This window comes from Macrobrachium nipponense, chromosome 4, assembly GCF_015104395.2.
Source record: "Macrobrachium nipponense isolate FS-2020 chromosome 4, ASM1510439v2, whole genome shotgun sequence".
In the NCBI taxonomy this organism is placed as follows: Eukaryota; Metazoa; Arthropoda; class Malacostraca; order Decapoda; family Palaemonidae; genus Macrobrachium; species Macrobrachium nipponense.
The window spans coordinates 34,285,850-34,303,917 of NC_061100.1; the positions used below are offsets into that span (position 1 = coordinate 34,285,850).

Below are 18,068 nucleotides of genomic sequence, written 5' to 3' on the forward strand. Positions count from 1 at the left end.
GCTCCCCCGGCCGACGGTACAGCAACACCGGCTTCAGTTACACCTTTCGCCTCATTTCCCCCGTTTTTCTCACTTGCCGTAGATATTTCACAAGCAGAAAGTCTCTCACACTACATCGGTTTTCACTAAAGAACGTTGGAATAAACACTTCTAATGTTAAACCTGGAAGTTTTTGTAAAAGCGGCCGAAATCTCACCTTAAGATGGCGCTGCCTGAGCAATAGAGGGCAAATGCGGCTGGTACTGCTTCTGCAGGCCCGTCAACCCCTGGCTGTCATATTAAAAACTATAATGTTTCCAAAAATTATTGTTATAAATATGATTTTTTACTTAAATTTACCATTGTATTTTAAATTGTATATTACAATTAATTTATAACAAATAAAAATTGCCTTAAATCTCTAAAACCGTAAAATATTCACCGGAATAACATTAACCTTTCAGTGGTCCGGTGAGTTACGTAATAAGTATGACCGAAAAGAAAGGAAATCAGCTGATGCCTGCTTTTGTGTATTTAATTTGATTAGGTCTTATTCGGACCTTCGAAGAGCTGTACTGTATGGAGATTAGAACAGAATGGGAAGATAGTAAAAGGTATTCTGAACTGTATTGACTGGTAATTAAGTTTTCGATTTGTTTCTTTTCTATTTTGTAGATCAAGACAGAATGTGAAGCAATTAAGATATTCAGAATTGTATCGGCTGACATACCTAATAGTTTTCTATTGTTTCTTTCTCTTTACAGATTAGAACAGGATGCAAATAAAATAAAAGATATTCAAAACTGTATTGGCTGAAATATAAGTTTTCAATTTGTTTCTTTTCTACTTGCAAATCAGACCAAGATATGATGAAATTAAAAAATACACAAAATTTTTTATATTGGCTAAAATTTAAGTTTTCTAATTTTTTCTTTTCTGTTTGCAGATCAAAACAGAATGTGGTGCAATTAAAAGATACACAAAACTGTTAGCTGAAATGTGCATATAAGTTTTCGATTTGTTTCTTTTCTATTTGCATATCAGACCCGGATGTAATGAAATTATAAGATATACGAGATTGTACTAGCTGAAATATGTTCTCAATTGGTTTAGTTTTTTTAATTATTATTATTTACCGAAGAGGTCGTTACATTCCGACTATAATATGGTATTTTCATTCTGCATACCTATAGCTACAGGGACCAGTGCATGCAGATTAGCATGAGGGATTTTATTGCACGTTGACTATATATTACCTCCTCTTTCTTTTCCTTTCTTTTTCAGAATAATCACTCGTCGGTGTCGCCGAGTTTAAACAAGCCTTTGAAAAGGGCTCATCTCCACATTTTCTTGAACTGATTGCATTTAATAAGGAATCTAGAAAACCGAAATTCATGCTGAAAAATTACCCTTTGACATATATAATTCATTTCAATTAAGGCAGCTAGCCCTACACACACACACACACACACACCACCACCACCACCACCACCACCACCACCCCAAAAAGAGAAGAAAAATGATAAGCCAAGAATTATATAAAGTATAGAAAAGAAGACAAAATCTGGCGACCTACTTAATCAAAAGAAAGAATAAAGAAAATTCAAAGTAATTATGAGCTCGCCAAAGCAATTCTATAATTATGTGACATACACACACACACACACACACACACATATATATATATATAGATATATATATATATATATATATATATATATATACAGGGTCGAAATTAGAGGCAACAACCCCCCCCCCCCTCTACAGCATAAACTAAAATTGATGGGGACAAAAACAAAAGTAATTCAGAAACAGGTATTTATTTAAGTTTCTCTCTGAGTATTTAATACTTTGTGTGGCCTCCATCTGCCTGTACCTCAGCTTACATTCTTGAGGGGTATGATGTCTTTTGACTCTTGAGAAAGGACTTCAGGCCTTCCAAGATTCTCATTCTTTTCGCGATGACAGTCATATGGATTTTTGTTCGCCAGTTTCTTTTAACAAAGGTTTCAACTCTTTTAATGTATTTAGTTATCCAGGAACGTGAAATGAAGGATGCGCCAGCATCCCTGGCCTCTCTGAGAGTTAGAGCCCGGATTCGGTCAACCCGTCTGATTTCCTCCGAGTCGTTAGCCATGGCTGTATCTAACTCCGTCACTCAGTCTGAAAATACAAGAAATGTAAAATGAAAAATAGCTTAATAGTAACTTAAGATAATGTACTTGGAGATAGGCTATAGCAGAAAACTTCATAATTTTCCATTTGTTCTGTGGAGCGGGGCCTCTAATTTCGAAACAGCCGATATTATATATATTATATATATATATATATATATATATATATATATATATATATATATGTATGTATATATATATATATATATATATATATATATATATTATATGATATGATATATATATATATATATATATATATATATATATATATATATACATATATATGTATGTATGTATGTATGTATGTATGTATGTATATATATACATATATATATATATATATACATATATATATACATATATATATATATATATATATATAATATATATATATATGACTGGTAAAAATGTTCTGTTATGACAGAATTCCATCTAATAAAAGTAGTCCATAAAAACATCAAAATATAGAGAGAGAAATACTATAATCAGAGACTGCTGTCTCCCTCTTCAGGTAGATGAATGAGAAAAGTTACAGAAAAGGTGGTATTTATACCAAGAGGTCCATCCACAGGTAAGCCAATTTAGGTCACTCCCACTGATAATCTTCCTTTAATCTTCCTAAGTATCGGTTGAATGAAAACCTGTTTGATGATATCTGAGTCTCATGCTCCCTTTGAGATATTCATTACTTGCCTCTCTTTAATCAAAGTTCTCACTTTCAGGCTTTCACTACTTCAGCTATCATGACATTCCTATCAAGATAGGCATAGCCAGCAACCTATTCTTAAGAGCCTTACGAATTTGTTCTCCAGATTTCCTGGAAAAAGAATTTGAACTAATTCATAAGCAGCTTTCGTCTTTAAGGTATCCTGACCATATAATTGAGAAAGCAATTCACAAAGCAAACATAATTTTCTACCGACCCCCTCAAGACAAGACCAAAGACACACCCAACAATATAATAAAAATTCCACACCTGGACAGGATTAAGACGGTGACCCAGACCCTCGGAAATTTTAACCCTTTTGCATTTACTTACCCAAATACCTTAGCCAAATCCCTGATTAACGTCCAACAAAAGACATCCCCCAAGGACACAGGCGTTTCCGAAATCCCATGCCTGGACTCTGACCAATCTTACATCAGATTTACAAGAATATCACTTCCCCAGAGATTAATACAGCAGAAACGGTCAGTTAAGTACGGACAACAGAACTCAGCTATTTTCAACCATATAAATGAACATAACCATAGTATAAACTGGAATTTGTCACATATAATTTATAGCAGCAACTGCTGGTACAAGAGTCAAATGATGGAATCGGCCTTGATTAAAGAGAGGCAGGTAATGAATATCTCAAAGGGAGCATGGGACTCAGATATCATCAACCAGGTTTTCATTCAACCGACGCTTAAGAAGATTAAAGGAAGATTATCAGCGGGAGTGACCTAAATTGGCTTACCTGTGGATGGACCTCTTGGTATAAATACCACCTTTTCTGTAACTTTTCTCATTCATCTACCTGAAGAGGGAGACAGCAGTCTCTGAAATATGGTATTTCTCTCTCTATATTTTGGTGTTTTTATGGGCTCCTATATATATATATATATATATATATATATAGATATATATATATATATTAACGATGTGAAACTGATACACCTTTCATCTCGAACCTTAAAAAAAAAAAAAAAAAAAAAAGACAGGATATACTGGCATCTCTTAAATAATAAAACAAAACAAAACATTTTGTGATTATCGTCCGTCCTTCCACCTTGGCTGACATTGCAACAGCCGAATACTTTCACGGAGTTGTCAGTTTGTATGAAATGATAAACAAGAGCCTTGGTGAACTTTGCTATCCAGACAGTGAGATAATGCACACGACCTCCAGGAAATGATAAGAGTGCAGTTGATATGAGTAGACCTAGTATATGAAGTGTTTGATTCATTTCAGTGCAGGTACTGTCTGGTGACGAATCACTGAAATGTTTTAAGAGCAATCTCACTAGCAGAACTTTTAAAAGTACAAATCGAATACTATAAAACTTCCTACAAGAATCTATCAAGAGAGGTCTCACAAGGCAAGGTCCTTGCACCGAACTATCGAGTTTTATGGAAAGAAGAGGGTGTGAGTTTTGTTCAGATGGTATGACAACCAATATAAAAAGTTGGGTAAACAGAAAAAGACTGAAATTATATAGATAAAACAGAATGTACTTTGATAACCTGAAAAGGAAATCTTAGAACAAATTTGCTATATGAACAGTAACATAATGATACAAGCACTGATTGAGGTCATCTAAATAAGATAGAATATCAAATCTGGTAACAGTAGGACACGTATTACCTGGGAACTATAACCATAAAAGAGAATTACATGAAAACTATAACCAAAAGAAAGAATTGCTTAACTAACGATAAGTTAAAAATGCTAATAAATAACGATATCGTAATTAGGTTAGACTGCTGGAAGTCTCTGCCCTAGTTTCAAACTATTTATTGAAGAAGAAGCACAGTTTGATTAACAAGAGCCCCAAATTCATAATGAATAAATCTTCATGGGATAAAATTACGGCCATCTTTATTTCAGCCATCTCTGTTGAGTTTCACTGTCTACCTATAAAAGCAAGAATAGCGATAAAGAACAGAAAACCGGAATGTGCAATCGACTTGCCATATAAATAACCCACCGAAAGTAAAAATACACGCTGGGCTATGGAGCCAAGTTACGACAACAGTATTGGAAAAAGAACCTTAAAATACGTGCTCGCAGACTATCCAACAAGTTGCCAAAAGAACTTACTGTTTGAATACTTGAAAACATTTTAGAAGAAACTCGAGTCTTATCTGTTAAAAAACAGTTATGCCATGAAAGAACGAGTTTTCGAAGAAATCTATAGGAGGAATGGGTAAGCAAAACCAAAACAACGATTGATTTTCTGTACGACGATAGTTATCAAACCAACCAACCCCTTGATTGCTTATTTCAACACAGTGATGCTAAGACGTAGCTACTTATTGCAATGCATTTGGTGTTTGCCTGAGAGAAGGAAGGGCACTCTGTGGCGATGAACGGAATAATAAAGATTGGCCACATAACAGACACCCACTTCTCGTTTCAATAAACGCTGCTGTTCTAAAATATCTCTTTAAGTTTAGGAAGTAAGTAGAAATGCGTTCAGGCGAAACTTGGTAACTATCTTGAAAGAGAATAAGGAACAAAGAGTGGCCAGGAGATTAGTGAGATAAACTCCGATATCGAGAATAAACGAAATAGAAAGTGATTTAATAGCTAGTAGGTGAGACTGAGACGATTGTGGAATGTGGATGTGATAAGCCCTGTTATAGGTCGTTGTCTACCAAGACTATTGCAGCGTATTGAGGGAGAAGGAAAAGGAATATCATATGAAAGATGAGAAGAAGCAAGTGGTATTATAATAAAGAAAAGAACACGGAGATCCTCAGCCGGAGGGTAGAGGCGTGAAGAGGTTAGCTAATACAGATTTAGGAAAATGCGAAGGGGTTGTGCAATAGAGCATCACGTCAGCTGGCTTGACGTCTACCCTCAGGCTGGCTACGGATATCGTAAAGGGTTTGTCATCGGCTACCCTGAGGCTGGCTACGCTAATTGTGAAGGGTTCACAGATGGGACAGATGCCAAGGAAGGTCAAAAGAATATTGTTTTGACATTTTTACTCAAGGCTTAACCATTACGCCGAGATAAGCGGTTGCTAGATTTTGTTGTTTCCGAAGGTCACACAGAGATACTTTTGTATTTCTGTTATCTTTCAGCGATCCAAGTACTACTCAGTGTGATGCAATGTTATGATAACCGTGATTCTTTTTTCTCTCTCATAAAATTTGTACATTTATACCCGTGACGTCACTGGAGCCATCGGTGTCACCCAGAGTCTACCACCCAATACCTCTGCGGACCTACTCCAGAACTAGGCTATACCGGATTCGTGGATGTGCTTTATCTATTCTACAGTATTTTATTCGTAAACCGTAACTCTAGTTTATCACTAATTTTATGTCAAAAATAGTAACATATAACTTCCCAATTGTTGACATACTGAAGCATGAATCCAATTGTTATTTTTGGTGATAATTTTTGCATCTTGCTTGCATCTGTTACCATTACTCTTCGATTTATGCATTTCGCGCATAATAAATAATCAAGTAAAAATGCGCGGAAGTTTTCTCGGCGCAATCGAGTTTCCTGTACATTGTATTATGCTGTATAAATCTCTCAGCCTCGGCCCATGAAACGTTCAGCCACGGCCCGGCGGTAGCCTGCGTTGTTGGCACCTATAGCGGTATCAAACGCACGATCATGGCTAACTTTAACCTTTAAAAAAAAACTACTAAAGCTAAAGGGTTGCAGTTTGGTATGCTTGGTGATTTTAGGGTGGATGATCAGCATACCAATTTGCAGCCCTCTAGCCTCAGTAGTTTTTCAGACATGAGGGAGGCCAGAAAAATTGCAGAAGAGGCTAATAGCCATTTCAATTGCTATATATTACCGACGATATATTACAGACAACTAATAAGGTAAAAAGCAACATTTAAAAAGCAATTTTTTAATCTAGAATATAAATCTATTGGATGTGTTAGTTTTACCGTAAATAAATTTTAATGAGTCACGAATTTTTTAAAACCCTCATTCAAACTTAACCTTCTAAATTTTATCATAGGATATTTCTTCATTAAATTATAATATTATTAGGCACTACATTATTAATAAGAAAACGGAATCCTTTTGTCTTTTTTCACCTTTAATTACTTCTTAATTCCAGAAAAAAAATATATTGATAACGACCCAAAAATACTAATCACCACAATATTGTAACAAGTATACAGTAAAACTTGACACAATATTGTCACAAAAAAACACAGTAAAGCTTGACAAAATCGGTGTTCTAAAGGCACCATCAACGCTTGCTTGTAAGTGCATGAAGTCTCAGCAGACTTAAACATTGTCGTTGTAATGAAAGGAGCACACTAAAACATTCAGAAAGCCTTGTAGGTTTAATGATGCAATACAGGGAAGGTGCGCTTACGGAGAATGTTTGTTGTCTTATCTTTAGAGATATATATTCTTTAAGAACAGCAAAATGTTTCCTGGAAAACCTCTAAATTTCAAAGAAATTTGGTCAAACCGCACTGTGATGGCATCGCCTAGTGTAATTTGCACACAAAGTTCCGACACCGAGTTTTGCCTTACGCGCTAAACATGGAGACCAATAGGAATTTGTCATTAAAATAAGTATTTTTAATGTAACTAAATTGAATGAAATTTACTTATATTTTGGAGCAGTCAATGTCTTGAGCTTTCAACTTAAAAATCGACAGCAAAGGCATAAATAACACCTTGAATAATACTGTTTATATATATATATATATATATATATATATATATATATATATATATATTATGTATATATATATATATATATATATATATATATATATATATATATATATATATATATAAACAATAAAAGTAATATAAATGAATCTATGGTGCATATCTCTCCCGGGACCGGAGATAATGAGTTAAAAGCCACAATAATGTGTATGATATTGTATTTATTGTATTTTGGAAAAATACAGTGTTATACATTATTGTGGCTTTTAACTCATTATAAATCAAGATAAGACAAATGCAGATGATGATCGGGTTACACAGTTTCAGTGTAAAATCTCTTTGCGTCAACATTTTACCTCATTTCATCTAGTAGTCATATATTTTCCGTCAAGCAAGGAAATAAATTCACCATCACAATTATATGTCATTTCTTTTCTTAGTCTTTGGTGATCTCAAAGAAAAGCTGAACAAATGGACTTCAGCCCCATGGCTGTCGAAATTTCCTGGACTGTTTCAAGTACTTGGCTACAGTGGTTTCCAGTCATTAAGTATGCTGAAGGCTTCCAGTAAACTGTTCAAACTCTAGAACAGCAGTAATTTACCCAAACGCAACATAGAATGGAGCCAGTAATGTTATATCACAAAAATAGATTCCCTATAAATCAGGGGACATATTAACTTTAGTTTTACTTTTGGTATTTTGTGACATTGTTACTTATGCTGAATGATTGCTAAGTATCATCAATAATAATTATTAGCGACATTGTAACATACAATGTATCTGTTGGAAAGAGTTAGAAGGATAAGATCCAAAGTCTTTCAAAAACCACTTTGTATTTCTCAGACAAAAACAGCTTTGCAAAATAAGGTAGATAGACGTAAAAAATGGTGCCATATATTTTAGAGTGGAAAAAAAATTAAATAAAACAGAGAGCTTACATACCATCAATACTACAGGCCACTGCAACTCAAATTACGAATCGGAAATGATGGCTATCGAATGCACTAATTGACAATCAGTGATGGATGAAATGCTTGCTTTGGAACACATACGAGGATGACAGGCAGCCAGCCTATGGAGGAGGAAACGATGCATTTGACTAGCTCGCCAGCGGTCGCCACATGGCTGATCGAAAATTAAAAACTTGTAAGTAATGGCCTCAAGTTAGATGGAAGAGGTGGGTTACCGACTCCACCATAATCCCACAATTACCTTGATTAATAGATTAATTGTTCTTGAGAGTGTTGTTTTCATCCTGGAGAGAAGGACATCTACATGATAGCTTTGTGGACCACAAGGGTCTCAAATTCTCTAAATTGGTTAATGTGGGGCCGAGTGACAAAGTATGTTTGTAACAGATCTTGCAGATATCCAATAATTATCTTTATATCTCTAACTGAGCAGAGGAGAAATTCAACTCTGTCGTAGGGGCGGATTTAGGATGTGAGGGGCCCCTAGGCCGGAGACCTTAGGGGTCCCCTCTCATTTATGGGCAAGCATAGAGGACCCTTACAGCCAGGGAAGGGGGCTGGGAGGTGGTGGTGGTTAGGTTTGCTGGATTTATTTTCTAATTTAACATCTCTAGATGGCTGCAAGCAATAGACGGCACTGCCATGCTATGCAATACTTTATGTTGCTCATCTCATGGGTACAGATCATATTGATAACCATACTTTAGTGTTTGCAGTTTGGATTCCACTAGTAATCTGCACACGTGGAGATTTTGAAGTTGATTTCTCCCAGACTACTCACAAATTTCTTTCACAACCAAATAACTGATCTTGAAACTAAGCTTCTTCTAATTTTCTAATTGAGTGCCTCTAGAGTGACTTTTGAGAGAAATGTGGGAATAAAAATTTTACCTTTTCAATAATATTCTATTTATTGCAGTCAATGAAATCAATTCATGATGATAGAGAAAATGGGAACTGAAGTTTTATTATCATTATTAATAGGGGTTAGTTTTTCCAGACCTCTGAGTCTCAAGTAGACTCTTCTCGGGCTGGTTCTCGGGGATTAATTAATTAATTTTTAAAAATTAATTTAAAAAAATAGACTTTATTTGAGAAACCTGTCTTATTTTAAAAAATTATGATATTAATTAAAAAATCTTTGCTTTCAGCAAGAATACTTTTCATTTTTGAATTCCGTAGGTAAATAGATCTTTGCTGGGTCCAATTTGGGCACTCAACAAGTAAATGCTGTACTGTCATGGGTGTTTGACATCTGTTACACTTCACTGGGTCAGCATGTGGTGTTGACATCAAGTGACCATGCGAGAATCTTGTGTGTCCTGTACGGAGCCTAGCTAGGATCACCTCTTTTGATCTTTCCTCCTGTCCTCCATGCATACACTTCAGTTTTTATGTTTTTCAGTTTATTTGTTGTTGGAACCGAGGCCCATTCTCCTTTCCAATCCTGGTAAATCAATAGTTTAACAGATTTTACCCAGTCTGACACTGGGCCATGTGTAATTGTTGGAGGGATAGTGCAGGCTAATTTGGCAGCTGAGTCTGCATATTCATTTCCTTTCATTCCCACGTGTGCTGGGATCCAACATATTTCCATTGATAATCATGATTGGAGGAGTTGATGAATTTTTATTTGTATTTCCTGCACTATTTGGTTTCCTGATTTATACTGTCTTGTAGCATCTATAGCGCTACGTGAGTCACTGAAAATAACAGAGACACTTGCTTTTGCCTCAGATATCATATCAAGAGCCATCTGTATGGCTGTGACTTCAGCAGTAAATACTGATGATATTAAAGGTAGGCTTTATTTTGTTAACATATTTTTCGAATATGGAGATGCTCCTACTCCAACATTATTTTTGGAGCCGTCTGTAAATATCATAAATTTGTTTCCTTTTCTTCTAATGTGCTCCAAAGCATGTTGGCGGTACATTTTTGTGCTTGTCATTTGTTTTTTCAGTAGATAAGACAGGGTACATATCTTTATTTGATTTAAAATCCACGGTGGTGGCAATTCCATTGGTGGGTGAAAAATTGGATCCCTGTTATGCAAGTTCATTATGTATCTAGCTCTTTTTGGGAAAGAGATAGTACTATTAACTGCTGTTACTGGATTACAGTTTTGGAAGCAGTCAGCTGCAGGAGACGATCCCGCTTGCATTGAAAGACCTCTTCGTATTGTTATCAAATTACGGTGATGTTTTAAGGGCAAAACACCTGCCTCCACCAAAAGTGAGTTTGTTGGGGACGATCGGGATGCTCCTGTGCACAATCGCACGCCTTCATGGTGCACTGCATCGAGAGATTTTAATGCAGATTCTGAGGCGGATGAATATATTGGACAGCAGTAATCTATTATGGATAAGACTGTTGCCTTATATATCATTAATAAAATGTCTCACTTTGCTCCCCAATTAGTGTGAGATAACTTTTTTAATATGGCAACGGCTTTGATGCCCTTGGCTTTAATGTATTTGATGTGGTCTTTCCAATTTAAATGTTGATCAAATATCACTCCTAGATACTTGATTTTTGTACAAAATTGTATTTCAGTGCTCTAAAGGTGAAGTTTGATTGTTTGGTTCTTCATCCATCTTTTTTCTTTGTAGAAGACGATTGCTTTTGTTTTATCAGTTGAAAATTTAAATCCAACTGAATTTGTCCAACTACATATATTTGAAATGGCAGTACTGAGAACTCTGAGCATGTCTCAAATTACTACTCGTATAGTAAATGGCAAAGTCATCAACATATAAACTGTTTTTTACACCACTTGGTAAATTTATAGTAATGTCATTGATTGCTAAAGCAAATAATGTACAGCTCAAGACACTACCTTGAGGGATTCCTTTTTCCAGTTTATAGGTTACCGAGTAGGCATTTTCTACTCTTACTTGAAAAGTTCTGTTTGTTAAAAAGTTCTTAATAAATATTGGTAAGTGGCCTCTTAGTCCCTTGGAGTGGAGTTTCTGCATGATGTTATGTTTCCATGTTCTATCGTATGCTTTTTCTATATAAAAAAATATAGCTACTGTTAATTTCTTTTGTTCAAAGCCTTTTTTGATATGATCTTCTAAATGTGTTAAGGGATCTAGGTGTTGATCTGCCAGCTATTGAACCAGACTGTGTTGGTGTTAAAATGGATTCTTTGGTTATTACATATGTTAATCGTGCATTAACCATTTTTTCTAAGATTTTGCATAGGCAACTTGTTAGAGATATCGGTCTATAATTGAATGGATTACTTGCATCCTTTCCTGGTTTATTTATTGGAATTATTATGGCATGTTTCCATTTATCAGGAAAGACACGTTTTAGCCAGATACTATTATGAAATTTTAATAAATATGATTTAGCTATAGGAGCTAATTTTTCTATAATTTTAAATTATATTTTATCATATCCTGGTGCGGAGGGATGACAAGAGTTGATGGCATTATCTAGTTCATCCATGTTAAAAATATAATTATATTCCAGGTCTTCAAGAGTTTCAAAATTGAGTATTATATTTTCTTTTTTTTCTGATATTTTGAAAATGTATATCTAGGCTGGAGTAAGCACTGATGTTTTCAAAATGCTTTCCAATTATATTTGATATTTCTTAAGTATCATGGTATATTTTTCCATTTAAATGTATTGCACTTCTTGGAGGTCTTATATGTTTTCAATTGATTTTCCTTATCTTTTGCCAGATATCCCTTGTGGATGTGTTTGAAGTTATGTTTGAGACATATTCCTTCCATGATGCGATTTTTTCAGCAATTACCGTTTCCCTAAATTTGGCTGTATATTTGTTATAGTGGTTAATTGTTATGTTTATTATAACTATTTTGTTTAATATGTTTATACTATAGGGCATTTTGTTGAGTGATTTAAGGCGAGTTTTGAGTCTGTTAAGATTGCGACCCAATATATGTTTTATTTTACTTAAGGTTGTTAAGGTTGGGTTCCACCATGGGACAGGGGATTTTGTGGAATGTGATTTGGTTTTTTGAATACTTTTATCTGCAGCATTTATTATGAAGTTTGATAAGGATTCACATGTAGTATTGTGATCTTCATTATGTGGGAATGGTGGTATGTTTCGTGTGTATAGGAAATATTTATCCCAGTTAGCTTTTTGAATATTATATCTTGTAGGTGGCAATATTTTGATATTACTTAAGTAGTTCAGAATGATTGGGAAATGGTCACTTGTGTATGAATCGTCTAGGACGTTCCATTCAAATTTCTCGGCTACATCATTTGAACATAATGAAATGTCAATTGAAGAAAAGGTTAGGTGTGTGTTTGAAAAATATGTTGGAACTTCACTTTCATTGAGACAACACAGGTTGTGCTTCATTATAGTATTCTCTATGTTGATTCCGGATGTGTCGGTGGGATTAATAGTATCCCATAATGGATTATGTGCATAAAATCTCCTACTATTATTAGGGGTTCCTGTATACTTTTGCTAATAAGTTCAGAAAAATCACTAAAATTTGCATTGAAATTAGGTTGGTTATATAAATTACAATTAGAGATTTTACTTTTGCAGGCATATACAGTTTAATTGATGTTATTTGATATGGCATGGATGGTATGTCGAAAGGTTCATATGTAATGCTATTATGAACGTATATGGCTGTGCCTAATTTTCCACCGTCAGTTGGTGAATAACAGGCAATTTTATAGTGTTGGATATTTGTAGGGTTACTTCCTATATGTTGTAGACATATGCACATTGGGTTGTGGTCTCGTATGGTTCTTTGTAATTCACCCAGACGTAGTCGGATTAAGAAACCATTTATATTCCACTGAATGATTTTATATTCCATTATTGGGAGGAATTGGTGTTAAATTCTGTAAACTGATTGCTGATTTTACTTTGCCTCGTAGTTTATATGCATTTGAATTTATTTGTGGTTTTTTAATCGTTGCATTTGTATATTAGTTATTAGATTCTGCAGTTGTTTGTTTTTCATAATTGAATATTAACAAGTCTATTTTTTATCTTATAATTTCCTTTTTGTATTTTAAGGATTCAGAACATAATTCGTTCTCATGTTGGTGTGTTAAAGGGCACCTCCTTAATTTAGTAAAATTGTCTATACAATTTCGCACTGTGTCCTCTATCTTGGTAGTTAGTTGGTTATATGTACTTATACAAAGCATTCATTACAACCCCAAAATGAAGCATGTTTGGTAATGTTAATTATTGGTTCAGAAGTATTTGGTCTAGCTTTAGAAATTTCTGGCTTTGTAATTCTATTGGTCCTTTTCTGTAGTGATAAGGACTGTTGGTTTGAGGGGTTATTTGTTTTGTTGTTAATGGAATATTTGGGTCTTGTGGATGGTTGGGGGGTGATAGTTATATTTTGATTTGGTTTAATGGTATGATTTTCATTAGCATTATTTGATGGGAATTGTAAAGAGTGACCTTTACTGTCCAGATGTTGGCTGTTTGATTGAGATTGAGGGTAATTGTGTCTTTCCACTTGTGATGAGGTTAGTTTAATATCGTTTTTAAAATGTTCTCCTGGTGTAGTTTGAGTTTCTTTGGATTGATTGTAATTTTCAATGTTTACTTTTTTTCCCTTAGGTGGGGTTCTTTCCAGAATTCTTTTCTTTTTGCCAGTTCGATTATTATCATTATTTAACTCCTCTTCCATTGGAAGTTCTTTTCCATGGATAACTGAATCATCTATGTTAGTGGTGGTATTGGTTGTTGTAATATCACTTTTATTTTGGGTTTCAGTGTTATTGGTATGAAATTTAGTTTCTATGTTCTATTATCTTGTTTGTTATTGTGTTGCTTGATGTCTTGATTTTTAGTCACATTTGAAAAGGTGGGGGTTTTGGGTGGATTATTAACTCCTCTTCCTTTTAGCTCAAGTCTGGCTTCCATGACTGACATTCCTGTCCTATTCATTAACAACTGAAGTTCTGTGTTATATTGGTAAAATGAGCACTCCTTAGATTTCGTGTGATGGGCTAGCCCACAATTAATACATTTTGGTTGATTACAGTTCCAATTAGTGGTATGGTCATCTGATGCACAGACTGCACATATGGCCTTATTACGCCATCTTTTGTATGTGTGTCCATACCTTGAGCACTGTGCACATTGTAGTGGTTTTGGAACAAAAGGACGAACTTCTCTATTTTGTTCAAGAATTTCTATTTTAAATGGTAGGTCTTGGCCTGTAAATTTTATTTTGGCAATGTTGATATTCTTATTTTTATCTTTCCTACTTGAAATCGAGTATATTTCTAAATCGTGGATATTGTTATATCTCAATTTTAAGGAGTCTAGCAGTAGTTTTGAAGGAAGCTCCTGCTCGATATTGGGTAGGATGACTGTACCCTGTACATAATTCAATGTTTCGTGGCTTGTAATTGTTACTTTTATATTATTTATTTCTGTTATATTTAAAAAGGCAGTGGACTGCTTTTTATTGGTTACTTGGATAAGCCATTCATTGTCCTTGATGTGCCTGCATTCCATGTCTTGTGTAGGATATATGTTAAGTAATTTGTTTTCTAGTATCGCTGCTGAGATTTTGTTGTCAGCTTTGAGGACTAGAGATCTTGACCAGTTATCTGGTCCAAAGAGGTCATCAAAATGTACCAACGTGGGATTAAGTCGGTAATTTTTGTTTCTTTTTGGTCCTTGTTTTATGTATGTTGCTTGTCTATTATGATTTTTATATTTTTCTGTATTGTTAGGAGGATTATTTGTCTCTAATTCACAATTATTGTTCATCGCATATGGTTCCATTGTTACGATATTGGAGTTTACCGATTTATTTTTGTTTGTTTCTTTTTTATTTATGCACTCTATTTGGTTTTCTGGCTCTGCTGCTTTACTTGGAACAGGGTGTTCCTTTGTATCATTTATAGTACTTTCACTACTTGTGGCAGTACCAAGGAAATTCGGGAGTGACGTGCTAATAGTCATCAACTGTGCCGTAGTTTTTCCATCATGGGGCCCAGGGGTACTCAAATCATTTATTTCAATATTCATAAATTTTGAGTTTTATATATATATAAAAAATATATTGAAAAGATATCATTGGCCCTTCGCGAAGTTAAATCTTCCGCCAATGGCACAAGTGAGAAAGGACTCCCAAATGTCCGCATCCCTACCCTACCCCAAAAGAGGATGGCATAACATGATTAGTATGGCCCAAGTGTAAGCAGAACCCGCTTGCTAGGACTAACTATTCCTAGAACCCTGGAATCCGTGGTCCAGCTCCCTACAATAGTTCCGCCTGAAAAACAGGTCCGAACATTGTCGGGTAGATGATGGATTTACCACAGTTCTCACTATTTAGCTTCAGATTTAACTCCACGTTAAGCCATGATATGTTTTCTCATTCATTTGCTTTCAAAAATTTTGGCAAAAATGGAAAAGTCCACAGAAGTTAAATCGAAAATATATAATGTCATATGGGACTCTAGGGTTCAAACCTGGAAAGAGATTCGTGAGGTTCGAGAGCCCCCTCACCACGTCAAGGTGGTCCCATAATGAGGGGGACTGAAGTTTTATAAAGTAAAATTTGTGTTGGTATCAGTTCGGTAAAATTGTCAAAAGGTTCCACCATGCATATTTAAGATTATCCAGCCTTCGACCAATATGAACCATAAACAGCCAGGTTGCTCTAGTACGTGGGCGATGTAGAAACTTTTCCAGAAAGTAAGAGTGATAAGGAAGAAAATTTTCCTTCAACCGATACCAGTGACAAAATCTAACCCCTGTGGGCTGGGACAATTTAAGGGTGGAAGACTTACGTTGTAGGTATGTCTGGCAGCCTTAACTGAAGAGCCTTTCTCTCCCATAAGACAAATTGTGAAGATGAGAGATCTCTAAATTTTGATATAATTTGTGAACATGGCAGTGGTTGAGAGCTCCCTAGTAAAACCAATCAGATGAAGGTGTCTGATGTCTCATAACCTGAAGGTGGAGACAGGTAGATGGAGCAGAATCCCGACCTATGCGAGAGCTTGCCACTGTGATAATAGTAGTGTACAATCAGAAAGTCATGTACTTGTTTCTTGTCCCTTATCTGGCAGTTGCCGGACAAGATTTGATAGGTTGGACTTTGCAAGTGTGGCTAATTTGATGGATGTGGAGCCTGATTTAGTTGTTGATTTATGTAGGTATATTCATGATGTACTGGGATTATATCAGTGAAGTGTTCTCCTACCATTTATAGGTTTGATGTTTTGTTTTGGTGTGTACATTTGTATATGTGTGTAAAACTATGTTTTGTTCTCAATGATCTTTGTAACTAAAATAATGTACTCTTGTATAAATTTATGTTAGTACATAACGTATTGTATGTTTTATCAGTAAACTAACTAACTAAAGTTACTCTAGGTTCATAAGTGGTAATATGAAACTAAGGGGATCAACATTTTATCCAATAAGAGCTACAGAAAACTGAACAGAGGAATGGTTTGGACTTCCAGAGCATCCTAAAACTAGTTGATTTGTAAATGATGATGACTAGCTGGGCAGTTTTGCTGATTTACATTGGAATTAAAAAAACAACTGGATGAAAATGAAGTAATGTAGAATGGAGAAACATCAATACCTTTTCCGGAAGCAAAGGATTTTCTTACTTGAAAATACTTAGTCTACCTTAGAGTACCAAAAGAAGATCCTTAGTCTACCTTCAGAGTACCAAAAGAAGATCCTTAGTCTACCTTAGAGTACCAAAAGAAGATCCTTAGTCTACCTTAGAGTACCAAAAGCAGATCCTTAGTCTACCATAGAGTACCATAAGAAGATCCTTAGTCTACCTTACAGTACCAAAAGCAGATCCTTAGTCTACCTTAGAGTACTAAAAGCAGATCCTTAGTCTACCTTAGAGTACCAAAAGCAGATCCTTAGTCTACCTTAGAGTACTAAAAGCAGATCCTTAGTCTATCTTAGAGTACCAAAAGAAGATCCTTAGTCTACCTTAGAGTACCAAAAGAAGATCCTTAGTCTACCTTATACCAAAGTACAATAGGTTTTATAACACACTGGTGCATAATTTGTTCAAGTTAGTAAAGTTTGCCTCTGATTTGATTGTATCTTGCAAGATATATATGAAATGAGAATTATTTCATAAAAGCTATGCCACAATTATGTTTATCAAGGGCTTTGCACTGTCACGAAATACTTCTGCTGAGCCTCACCACATTACTAAAGGTTATAAAGCAATAAGCTGAAACTATCACAAATTGCAAGTCTAAAAAATTGTTGATAAACATCAAATTGCTACAAAATACAAATGATAGACATGTTGCCATACAAAATATTATCTGCCTCATTCACAAATAACCACAGAAATATTTAGCATAGATATCCTTATAATCAAAAGGCTAACTATGGAAGGGTACAGCTTTAGTGATAGAATATTCATGAGAAGTTGATGGCTTTGAACTACTGCTCACTCAACAGTACCCAGAAAACATAGTGGTTTCTGTGGGTGGTACTGTTGCAAAGTTCTGAATGTTCTACCTTTACAGAAAACAGCTTCAGACCACAGTGCTAAAAAGCTTAGCTCTCACATGGCTGGCACTAAGT

General features: G+C 35.1%; 1 pseudogene; it reads right to left on the bottom strand.

The window, feature by feature from the left end:
• The window catches only part of LOC135211331 (solute carrier family 25 member 3-like), a 63,415-nt pseudogene extending 63,085 nt beyond the window's left edge, over positions 1–330 (bottom strand).
• Between the last annotated feature and the right edge of the window lie 17,738 nt (positions 331–18,068).